This window comes from Maylandia zebra, linkage group LG5 (assembly GCF_041146795.1).
Source record: "Maylandia zebra isolate NMK-2024a linkage group LG5, Mzebra_GT3a, whole genome shotgun sequence".
In the NCBI taxonomy this organism is placed as follows: Eukaryota; Metazoa; Chordata; class Actinopteri; order Cichliformes; family Cichlidae; genus Maylandia; species Maylandia zebra.
Window position 1 is genome coordinate 18,593,387 of NC_135171.1, and position 11,932 is coordinate 18,605,318.

The window sequence follows — 11,932 nt, forward strand, 5'->3', positions numbered from 1 at the left end:
TTGTGCCAGAGATCATAGCAGGCAGTGCAAGCCCCTGCTTAATAAATTAATTATTTGATTATTTAATCATCTTGATGAAGAGCATCTTTAACACTGGTGTTAATTAGCCAACATCTGGGCCAGTCAGCGGGCCAGCCACACAGAAACAGGGAGGAATACCAAAACGCTCTCTGACGCTCCCTCTCGTGCATGTCAAGATCTGCATACTTTTGGGATTTTGTGGCAGAAAAGAGGGCATCCAACTGTCTTCGTGCAAGCAGTGTAGAATAATAACCACACATGAAATACATCTTTCTTTCTCTTTTATGCTAATATCATTTAGAGACAAACTAAAATATCTATGCCGTCTCCATTGCCGTGTGTCTCTGTATTAATTTTGCCTCTCACCTTTACTCGCCTCAGTCTCATGCAATTCTGTCTCCCGCCAGTCGGAGGAGCAATGCCATTCCTTTTGACCCGATAAGACGCAGACCTTCATTTCAATTCTCAATGTCCACAATATGATCGTGATAACACATGCCGGTGTTGCGCAATCTTGCACTTTAAAGCGATAACATGTGGCATGTAACCAGCAAAAACAGAAACTTGCTTTAATAGGGAAAAAGTATCCTATTCCTGATCACTGGAATCTATATGTAAAGCATCTCTCTGTCTCTACTTTTCAGTCATCTATATTTAGAAAGTGAGGCTCAGTCTATTGAAAGCAGCAGTCAGTGGATGGATGGAGAAAGTATATTTGTGACTCTCCAGTCTGATTAAGCCTACTTGAGTCTGGCTGGTGCTACTTCACACCGCCGTCAGTGGACGAGGGAGGACTAGAAAGGTGTGTGTTCATGTGTAGAGTGAAGTGGTGGAGGGGGGATGGAAGAGGGATTCCCTTTAATTGCAATCATTCTGGCAGCACTGCAGGGATCTACATGCCATGCATACAATTAAAGAGGTGAGGGAAGGAGAGGAGATTTCCTTCCAAACTTAAACACAAACTGAAAAGCACATCAAACTCCTCTGAATGCAGTGTTTGTTTGGCCTCAGCTCTAGCGATCCTTAAAAAGCTGACAGAGCAGTGTTAGCAGCAGCATCTTGATTTCTGTGTGTCCATGTTTATATGTATGCTTTCTCTGTGTTGCTGAGGTTAATTGAGACACACAACTCATCTCTACCCTGATGAGGGTCAGAGCACAGAGGCAGATCTGCATCCCATTAATCTAACCCCAATTTATGCTGCCACACACTGTCAGTCGCAGCACTGCCTCATCCGCCCCTCCCACCCTGCACTCGCACACATACACACAATGCTCCCCCCATTAATTTAACCCCAATTTGTGTTGTCCTCCGCCGCTGTGATGCATAGCATACATTTGGACTCGCAATCACAAGTGCTTAATAGTAAGAAATCACACGCTAAGCACTTCTGCTTTCTAACACACCCTCAGCAAGACAACAGTAGCTCATGAAGAGTTTGTATAATTTACTTCTGACTCCAGGACCATGTTAAAATTGACCCACAGTAGAATCTGAAAACGGCTAACCGCGCCAACACACGCTTTCCTCAGCAGCACACACATGCAATATCTGACATCTGTGTTGCCTCTATTATTCCTGCACAAGTTCCTCACACAACAATGGCCTGACAGAAAGCTAAACCCTGCAGCACCCAGAAAAAGGAAAGGCAAATTAACCAGCTTCACTCTAACACTGAGGGACCATTAAAGTCGAAACGCCTGATCTCCCTGGCTGGTTTTTCCTCTGCGTCCTCTCCCTCGTTCCTCTCTCGTTTTCTCACTCTCCAGCAGGAAAGGTTAACCGTGAGAGGCTCTCAGAGACACTCCAGCAGACACACAAGTGATCTTTCCTTTAATTGGCTTTTCCACTCCCCTTCTCCTCCTCTCTTCTGCCTAGCAGGTCAGCACCGTCCACTGCCGGGCCTGACAGAGGAAACACGAGCACACACACGCTCAGCACCACAATAAGGCAGCTGGGCTTAACTGAGGATTTGATGCACAGGGTGGGGTGTGTGCGTGTGTCTGTGCACCTTTAAATATCTCCATCCGACCAGTCAATCTGTCGTTAGTAATACAGAATAGCAGTACTGTGTAATTGAGCTATCTGGCTCTTGGGCCTCCATGATGTCCTCATCCATGAAGCAGCTGACACTGTGGCTCTGCTCCTCACTGTCACAGGGAGAGGGCATACAGGAAATTTATAAGGAGAGCACTGACAGACGTGAGGCTATTACCAGCCATTGTGCAGTCTAGGTTTTTTTTTTTTATCAGCAGTGAATCGTACAACCTTATTCTTCCTCCCCAAGGAGAATTTCACAAAATAAAATGTTTTTGAGTAGGAGCATGCACCTTGCAAATGCGGCTTTCAGGCAGCCTTTAGACTCTGTCAGAAGGATGAAACAGATGCATATATTCTGGCTGAAAAGCTGCTATTATTACACGGTTGGAAAAGAGGCCAAGCTGAGCTCCTGCAATTGAAAACATCATTGAGAAAAGTTATCCAATTCTATAACTTTTTTTCACATCTGGAAGAAAAATGCTTAAATGTGTTCTTCTTAACTGAATCTGGCAGGCAGCAGATCTAGATAGGAGAAAGAGAATCACAGTGTGAAATGAGCTATACGCTAGACTGACTTACCCACGGTAGCCTAGAATCGGAGCAAGACGACTAGACAAGGCAGTTCACTCAATTGCACCCTGGACTCGGTTATGCCGGCTATTCTGCTTCATCTCGCTCTGTGCGCCAGGCCTCGACACAGCCATTATCCACAGGGTGCAGTGTGTGAGAGGACATCATTACCAGCTGTCTGTGGAGCTGCCTCTTTCCCCCTATCTCTGCAGACGCCATCCTATCTAACGGCTCAGCCCAAGGAGAACCAGGGCAAGGCAGGCAACTGAGAATAGCCTCATTCCCACCTTCCCCAGAAACAGATAGGACACCAAGATAGCTGTAGCCTGCTGGTCACTTTCTAGCTCCGTTAGGCTGATAATGGAGTGAGGCTTATGACCAGAGATGGGCAGTAACGCGTTACTTGTAACGCGTTACTGTAATCTGATTACTTTTTTCAAGTAACGAGTAAAGTAAGGGATTACTATTGCAAAATCGGTAATTAGATTACCGTTACTTTCCCGTAGGAACGCTGCGTTACTGCGTTACTAAAACCGTGATTTTTTTTGCGAGAATGTCTCATGACAGTGACGTAAGCAAGTGCGACGTTGGTGACAGCAGCTGTGTGCAGATCAACAATGGATAATATATCGAGTGCGGGAGAGAGTATGAGCGTGCAGCGTTTAAAGTGTGGAAGTACTGACCTTACTTTGAGTTTGATTCCATAAAAAGTGACAAAAACATTAGCGTCCATCGTGCGTGGGAAGAAAACTTCTTTTTACAGCGAAAAAAACCCCTAAACTTCCGAGCAAGCACCGAGTAGCTACGACGTGATGGGAAACTCACAGAGACACTCGCGCGGATTCTTCAACTGACCGCAGCACACCTACACCAGGGTAACCCTCCGCCTACCCTGCTCCTGCTTTACAGGTGAAAATAGAGCAAAAGGACCGCTGAGTCTTTGACTTTATTTATTTTCTGCTGTGTTTTACTTGCATCTGTTTGAAAGAGTGAGTGAAAACACAAAAAATATTTTATTTTATGTGCTGGAATGTGTAGAAAATAGGTTTAAATGTTAAACTAATTTATTCAAGTCAGAGAATGTTGCATATAATTAAATGTTTTGCTTGATGCATAAAGTTAAAAGATTAAAACTGATAAAACAAGTTAAAAAAAGAGACTTTTCCATTTGATTACATTTTGTATGATGGATTATGTAGAAAAAGTAGAATTGGGCTGAAAGATCTATCACTTTATCACCTCTTCAGGTTGTAAATCGTGTTTTTAAAAAGTAACTAAGTAACTAAGTAACTAAGTAATTAATTACTTTTGAAAATAAGTAATCAGTAAAGTAACGGGATTACTTTTTGGGGGGAGTAATCAGTAATTAGTTACTGATTACTTTTTTCAAGTAACTTGACCAACACTGCTTATGACTCATTGAGACAGAAGTTCAGATGTTCAGTCCTTAGGTGCAAGACTTACTGAACAATAGAACAAAAGAAGGAAAGTGAAATTTTGTTTGGGATCATTACAGCGCCACAAAATTTCATTTAGAATAAGACACGAAGAAATTAGTTGACTGGTTGTTTATGTGTGTGCAAGTAGCTGCAGTTCCCAGCATGTAAAACAGACTAAGCAGCAGATTAAAACCAAGCATAAAAACATTTACACGTTTTCTGAATAATACATGTGCATTGTGATACACACTTTGCATGCTTTCACCGGTTTTGGTAAGGTATGGCTTAAAATGTACACATATAAAACATAAACCCCAGCAGAGACTCTATGTTGTACTTAAAACATGCTCAGAATACAAGAAAATAAGTGAATTTAGTGCTTTTTAAACCATTTTAAACCAAAACTGCTGGCCAGGTAATGTGTTCGACGACATCAGTAATCACAGTGACTTAGCCAGGTAAAGAAAGACACTATCATGACATATGGAACTCTGACTTAATAATTAAGTGTAATTATCGGACAAACACGGTTTGATGTGCAGTTAATTTCCCTAACAACAGTATACAGACTTCTTGGATGGCAGGTGAAACTCTATTTTATTAGTATGTTAGAAATAATTAGCACCCACACTAATTAGTACACCAACCTCTTATTCAGATCTCCTCTGGTTCCAGAAAACAAGATGGCAAGAGACAAAAAGGACAACTAGAAGCTTTAAAAATTAGTCCAGAAACTATTTCATAACATCACAATGGCTACACTGAACAATCACTATTCCATGTATGCTCCGAGCTAGGTGCTAATGTCAACATGCTAACATGCTTACAATAACATCAGTTAGCAATGTCCTGTATGAATAAATACAAAGCTGAGGAGAAAAAACACATTTAATTTATATTCTGTCTTGAAACACAAATGATCACAACAGTGCCAGAGGAACAAGGACCAACACAATCATGTAATCATGTGTACATCACTTCATTGCGCTGCTAACAGTAATTTACCACATGTTACGGTAAGCACGATATAAGCATGGTTTAAATTGCTGCAGTAAATGAAGTGACAGCTAGATTTCAAAGCTTTCCTTTCACATGTGAATATAAAAATAACACGCTTTGAGATCCTGCCTTGCTTGTAATTGTGCGTTTTTGGTGGGGCTCTCTGATGTGCTGCAGTTTGACTGTCTGGAAGCTGTCTTTTCCCCAAGCCGGACAGCAGGTGGGTAACTAAACCAAAGCAACAAGCAGTGAAGGGAAATGGGCTTTGAGGTTATCATGGTAATAAGAGCGTTATGACCCAAACAGTCTCTGGGATATTACCCTAACCCATGCTGCTGCCCGTTGGTTGACCCCCCCAACTGCCTTCACACTAGCTGAGGGCTAGGTCTGGTGTTTAAGTCAACTGGACCATTTCTGTTTGAATTTCTGCCATCACACACACACCCACACTGCTGTTACTGTGTCCGGCCTCTTTTCTTTTAGTCAGTAATGCACATATACACAGACAATAGTCCAATAGCGGCTCTTGCTGACGAAGGACAGGAAATAAGTGTTTATGCAGACAAGGCGCCCCTTCCTGTGTGTTTCCACAAGGTGGTATGAGTCTATATGTGTTTCTGCATGTCACCTCCCCTTTAAAATGTTAAATTTGGATATAATTCTTTCTGAAAGATATTTTTCTCATATTTGATTTTCCTATTTCTGTCTTTTTTAATCCACACTGTGTCACCCCCTCCTTATTTCTCACTGCTTTTACTGGCTATGGACAACAATGGAGTTTTGTTCATGGATCTACCTTCACGAGAGTTTTTTCCCCCCCAGATGAGTAAACATCTTCATATTGGGTTTTTCAACCATGAGCCCAGTGCTCCAGTTGTGCAGTATAGGTCACTGGTGAAGTGCTGTAGACGGTAATGTGGTGAAGCCAAACAGAGACATAGCAGAAAGCAGAGAGGTTGTTTAGGCCTGTAAGATGTTGACGTGTTACCATTGCATTCTGCGTGTGTGAGAGTGTGTGTGCATGCATGCGTGTCTGTGCATAAGGACAAGGCTCTGGTCTGTGCTCTCTGTTTGCTTAAGGTGGCATGACTCAGCTTGACTCAAAAACAGAAGCCTGTTTTCGCTTGGGCAGCCAACGGCCTGTCTGACATTTAGTTAGATTTCTCTCTCACACACACTTTCACACTTGAACACATACTCACTTGGCAGCAAGTCAGCATCACCGCCCGGAGCCAAACTGCCCCTCTTGACTCTCTCCGTCTGCAGTCTTCACCTTTCATCTCCTTTTCTGAGCTCAAATGTCCACCAGAAGTTATAAGAAGTCAAGCAATTTCTTTTCTAAAATTTTTCATATAGAATGAAAAGAAATTGTAAAGAAAAGAAACTTAAGAGATAGGATAAGTTGGATGCTGAGAAACAGTCATGATGGTTCTGGGCACATCTAATGCCTCAGGCAGGATGGGAGAGAGCTGGGACCTTGGGTTGGTGTTAGGGGGTGAGAGGATATGGATATCTTATGGTGAGTCTCCATGTCTCTTGAAGTAATGCTCCTTTGAAGAAATGCTTCTGCGATTATGAAGCTCTATGTAAAAGGGTTTGGATGAGAAGTTCTGCAATCGTGCCCTTGAACCAATGGGGTGCCATTCCGCTTCACCCCTCGCTGTCTTTCTCTTCTTTTTAGTTTTGTCACTTTGTTTTTTATATTTTCATTCTTGATACGTTTTCCAGTGACTTTTAATCTATTTATATTTTTATATATGACAGTCATTCCTCTGTCAGATGAAGAGTCCCTGTTCAGTCATCAGTTATTATTTTGAACTGTTTCATTATGACATTATGTAATTACACAAGAAAAGTAATGTATTACATCTTACTCATTACCAGAGATGGGCAGTAACTTTTAACGTGTTACTGTAATCCGATTACCTTTTTCAAGTAACGAATAAATAAATTTTTGCTTGATGCATAAAGTTAAAAGATTAAAACTTAAGTGCATATGAGAGCATGAGGGTGGGAATGGATGTTTGTATATGTGTGTGCCTGTATTTCTGTGTCTATATGTCAGGTTGGGTGTCAGGCGCCACCTCTCTGGGGACATCTCAGGCCCTCCAAGGTTTGGAGGCCTATCTCCCCCTACCACCACTTCCCCTGCCAGTGGCGGACTCCCTCAGACATCGGTGCGTTGGTGGTTCTTTGTGTCCGGGGGTGGGCGTCCAGGTACACACCGGCTCACTCCTTGGCGACCGCTTATCAGGGCCTGGAGCCTGGGGCTCGCTCGGGCCACTTCGGAGGTGGGGTGCCCCCGGCCTCTCGGCCTGGGGCTCGGTCACTCAGGCACGGCTGGCTGCCGGCGGAGCTCACGGGCGTGTCACTGCAACCCCCCCTGGCTTCTGCTCCGCGGCTGCTGAGTGAGCCCTCATCTGGGACTCTCCTCAGCTCTTTCTGGGACAGTGGCGCGGCTGCCCCTCTGTTGGTCTTCCATGGTCTCTTGTGTTCTGGGGGCCTCTGGATGTCTGGAGTTTTGATCTCCTCCATACCTGCTTCATGCCCTGGAGGATGGGGCTGTGGCCCCCCCACACCCTCTAGCAGATTATTACATGAAGGAACCTTTTAAAAAAACAAGCACGTCCATGCTCACAGGTGTACACACGGGTGATCACACCCACAAACTACACCCTTTTTGGCTCCTACCTCAAAGCACACTGTGTTCTGTTGATCTTATGTGCTGCACAATAATGTTTAATATTTAGTATTTACTGTCATATTCCCATATATCATTATGATGCTGTTTATTCTATTACTCTTGTTCTCTTCTGCTTGTTTTCTTTTTTCTTTCTCAGCAGGTGATCCAGGTGATTGATATATGCTTTTTTTTTTCTTTTTTTTTCTCTGCCCGTTCTGTTGGTTTTTGTCTTTTGCCCTTCTCCCCCGTCCCTCTTCTTAGCTGTTTCTCTTTCCCTCTTTTTTTCTCCCCTTCTTTCCCCCAGTCAAGTCTGTCCCGTATTCAGTAAGTGAAAATAAAATAAACAATAAAAGGTGAATCAAATGGACCATTACGGCAAGGCTGGGATGGTCAATTTGGTAAAGTAAATCCGTTGGGCATCTTTCTTTGCCTTTAGACAACAATTCTGATGGCAAAAGAGCCAAACGGGACAGGCCAAAAGAAAAAAAAAAAAGATTAAAACTAATAAAACACATTTTAAAAAGGGACTTTTCCATTTGATTACATTTTGTATGATGGATTATGTAGAAAAAGTAGAATTGGGCTGAAAGATCTATTGCTTTATCACCTATTCAGGTTGTAAATCGTGTTTTTAAAAAGTAACTAAGTAATTAATTACCTTTGAAAATAAGTAATCAGTAAAGTAACGGGATTACTTTTTGGGGGAAGTAATCAGTAATTAGTTACTGATTACTTTTTCAAGTAACTTGACCAACACTGCTCATTACATATAGAGTATGGGAATTCCCAGGTCCCTCAGGGAATCAGCAGTACTGAGAATAGTGGGTGCATTAGTGGGAGGTGTTGAGGTAACAAAAGGGTGTGCACCAGGTGTGGCAGGCCTTTGTCTTGCTCAGTGAACAGGGTTGATTCAGCACAGTCCTCCAAGCTATGTGCAGTCGATGTACTGTACTATTGGTAAGTGATATTTTGATGTTTGGTCAGTTCTCAATGCTTTTAGCCTTGCTGTACTAGGAGCTGGTGTGTTATAGGAACACTATGCAAAATTATCTCCTCCAGGCTAAATGAGTCGCTATAGGTGATTAACTGAAACCTTGGGGGCTGGATGTTTTCTTTAGGGGTATGACATAAACTTAGTTTAAAAAATAAAATAAAATACAAACTGGTGTTAGTAAAGTACATTTTAACTGTGCTGCAACCTCCGTCTGTTACCTTGTTTCTTAACTGAATTCCTAGCAGGACCAGTGGATGTGTTTCTTTGTTAATTGATTTACATTTTTCTTGTGCTGGACATTTCGACTGCAGTTTAAAAAGTAAAAAATAAATAGTGGGCAACAAGGTTATTATCGTTAACGAAAACTAACGAAATAACGAAAACTAGAAGTGAAAAAACATTTTCTTTAACGGAAATAAAAATAAAAACAAAAAAAGGAAAACTAACTAAAACTGTAATGAGTGTTCACAAAACTAACTAAAATTAACTGAATTTATAGCAAAAATGTGTTTAGTTTTCATTGATGTGTGTGTGTCATACAATAGTCAAGAGTGAAAATGAAGTTTAGTTTCCAGATTTTTTCTTGCTGTCTCATTATGCCAGCAGGTGGCAGCACGTTAGTCGAGTCGTCTGTGTTGCTGCTCCGTCCACGTGCAGAATCATGTCAGGAAAAGTCGGGAGAAAGCGCCAGAGTCCAATTTGGGATTACTTTGAATATGACTGTGTTTTGGATAAAGCAAGTGTCTTGTAGTGGAAAGAGACAAATTATGAGGGACATTTCTAAAGGGAAAAAAATCCCACAAACCTTAAAGTGCACTTGAAAAGCTCACACAAGAAGGCTAAGCTAGCTTACCTTGAGAAGGTATGGGAGCATGCCTAACCCTCATCCCCAGAAACAGAAGCTAACCCCAGGCAAGGCAGCGTGATGCATCCCGAGACAACAGGACAGGGATATCTAGTCAACTGCCTTCAAAAAGTTTATCAATTCACTTGAACCAAAATTACGAACACCCGGTGCTGCAAGAGTTAATAGTCTCATTGGGGCCAAGATATACATTTTATAGTTGCCTGGTATCAATGGTTGTTCATCTGCCCTAATTTATTTATTTATTTAAAGAACCCATAGGTGGGAATGTGAGTTGTCTGTCTCTGCGTGTTAGCCCTGCGACACCTGTCCAGGGTGCAGGGTATGGTAGCTGGAATAGCAACATACCCAAGGATAAGCAGAAGAGCATGACTGATATGATGAAACTGGGATTTTGTTACACTTAATTATTGCAAACACAACTAAAACTATAACTGAAACTAATCAAAACTAAACTGAAACTAAGGATTTTCAAAAAACTAAAAACTAAACTAAACTAGCAAACAATTGGTAAAAACTAATTAAAACTTATATAAAATTGAAAATCTGAAGTCAAAACTAAATAAAAACAAACTAATGAAAATTGCAAAACTATTAAAACCCTGGTGGGCAACTGTCTACATGACCAGAATTACTTTCTTATTAGTCTGTAAAATGATCTGAAACAATATTAACCTACAGGTCTTAGCTCCACACAACAACACAACTTCGACGTATAATTGTTCTTCTAGTGTTTGCATATGAACACAAAGCCAAAAACACAAAAGCTCAACGGGACTTCAAAGTGATCACCAGAGTACTTAGCCAATACTTTAGAAAGTAGAAACAAGTAGGAAAAGAGGCTACATGCCTGACTGCTCATCGCTGTCTTTGTTACCTGTTTAAGTTAAGAGTTTGGCTGCTGGGCTGTGGTTGGCATTCACTCAGCTTTAAAAAAAAATCGCTCTGAGTTTTTGGCTAGGTTTGTGTTAGCACACCGGCTCTGCTGGTGGAATAAATCTTGGATTAGCAGAATAATCTTGGAATAAATCTTGGATTAGCAGAATAATCTTGGAATAAATCTTGGATTAGCAGAATAATCTGGTTGTTTCTGTCTTGGATGTAGTTTCCCCTTTACCAATATGCTCATGTCCTTTTATATCAACTCCTTCCACCATTGTTCTCCTCCGGCACACAAATTAAAGTCAAGACAAAAAAAAAGCATGTCTTCATGCATGGTCAGTCATCCAGGTAAATAAATCCCAAGAGGTTGATTCTGTTCATCTGGACGTAGAGTTTTCAGTGGGAGAAATGTTTCGTCACTCATCCAAGTGACTTCTTCAGTCTCAGCTGACTGCAGGTTTCCCCAATCTTATAAACAGTACATTGCACAATGACTGAGACTAGCACCATAGAAGGAGCAATGGGCTGGGAAGTTCCTTGATCCTGTTGTTGACCAACCTGAGCAACAGAACCGACCAAGTGTGTTTGCTTTTGGAACTGTGTTTTCATTCCACCTACTTCAGATACAAGGGTCAGTTCTACAGGCCCTTATTTTTGGGGGACATCTAAAAGCTGATGTGTACCGTAAACCTATACATACAGATCAGTATTTAAGGTTTGACTCTCATCATCCACTGGAGCATAAACTGGGTGTCATTAGGACGCTACAACACAGAGCGAACACCACAGACACAGCGGCCAGGGAAGCAGAAGAACATCACATCAAGAAGGCCCTGAGTAAATGTGGTTATCCCAGCTGGACTTTTGTCAAAGCTGGGAAGGCGCCAAAAGAAAGCTCCAGTCGATCCAGGAGAGAAGGACAACCGCTGCCTAAACTAAAACCTGTAGTGATCCCGTACGTGTCAGGAGTATCGGAACAGTTGAGACGCATTTTTTCAAAACATCGGGTCTCTGTGGCTTTTAAACCCCAAAACACGCTGCGCCAAAAACTGGTCCACCCCAAGGATCGGGTTCCCCGACACAAACAGAGTAACATACTGTATGCTGTGAAGTGCCAGGAGGATTGCCAGGATTTATACATCGGGAAAACCAAACAACTCGTCAGCTAACTCGACAGGCCAGGACTCTGCAGTCTATTTGCACCTACAGGCCAGTGGACGCTCTTTCATTGATGAGGATGTACACATCCTGGACAGGGAGGAACGCTGGTTGGAGCGTGGAGTAAAGGAGGCCGTTTACGTGAAAAGGGAAAGACCATCTCCGAATCGAGGAGGGGACCTAAGGGTACATCTTTCACCATCTTACAATGCTGTGATTGCAGCCATTCCCCAACTCTCTGTGAATGGCACTCATGGCCATTAATCAGTGGTCTTTGATTA

The 11,932-nt window shown here is 42.2% G+C and overlaps 1 long non-coding RNA gene across 3 annotated transcripts; it reads right to left on the reverse strand.

Moving 5' to 3' along the window:
• Nucleotides 1-1,319: 1,319 nt before the first annotated feature.
• LOC143418748 (uncharacterized) lies at nucleotides 1,320-3,445 on the reverse strand. Of its 3 annotated transcripts, XR_013098764.1 has the most exons (4): nucleotides 3,315-3,444; nucleotides 2,352-2,385; nucleotides 2,033-2,171; nucleotides 1,320-1,925 (listed from the first exon to the last, which is right to left on the reverse strand). It is a non-coding gene; the product is annotated as an uncharacterized LOC143418748 (long non-coding RNA). The 3 variants fall into 3 exon arrangements; XR_013098765.1 differs by lacking the exon at nucleotides 2,352-2,385 and having other exon boundaries at nucleotides 3,315-3,445; XR_013098763.1 differs by lacking the exon at nucleotides 3,315-3,444 and having other exon boundaries at nucleotides 2,352-3,210.
• Between the last annotated feature and the right edge of the window lie 8,487 nt (nucleotides 3,446-11,932).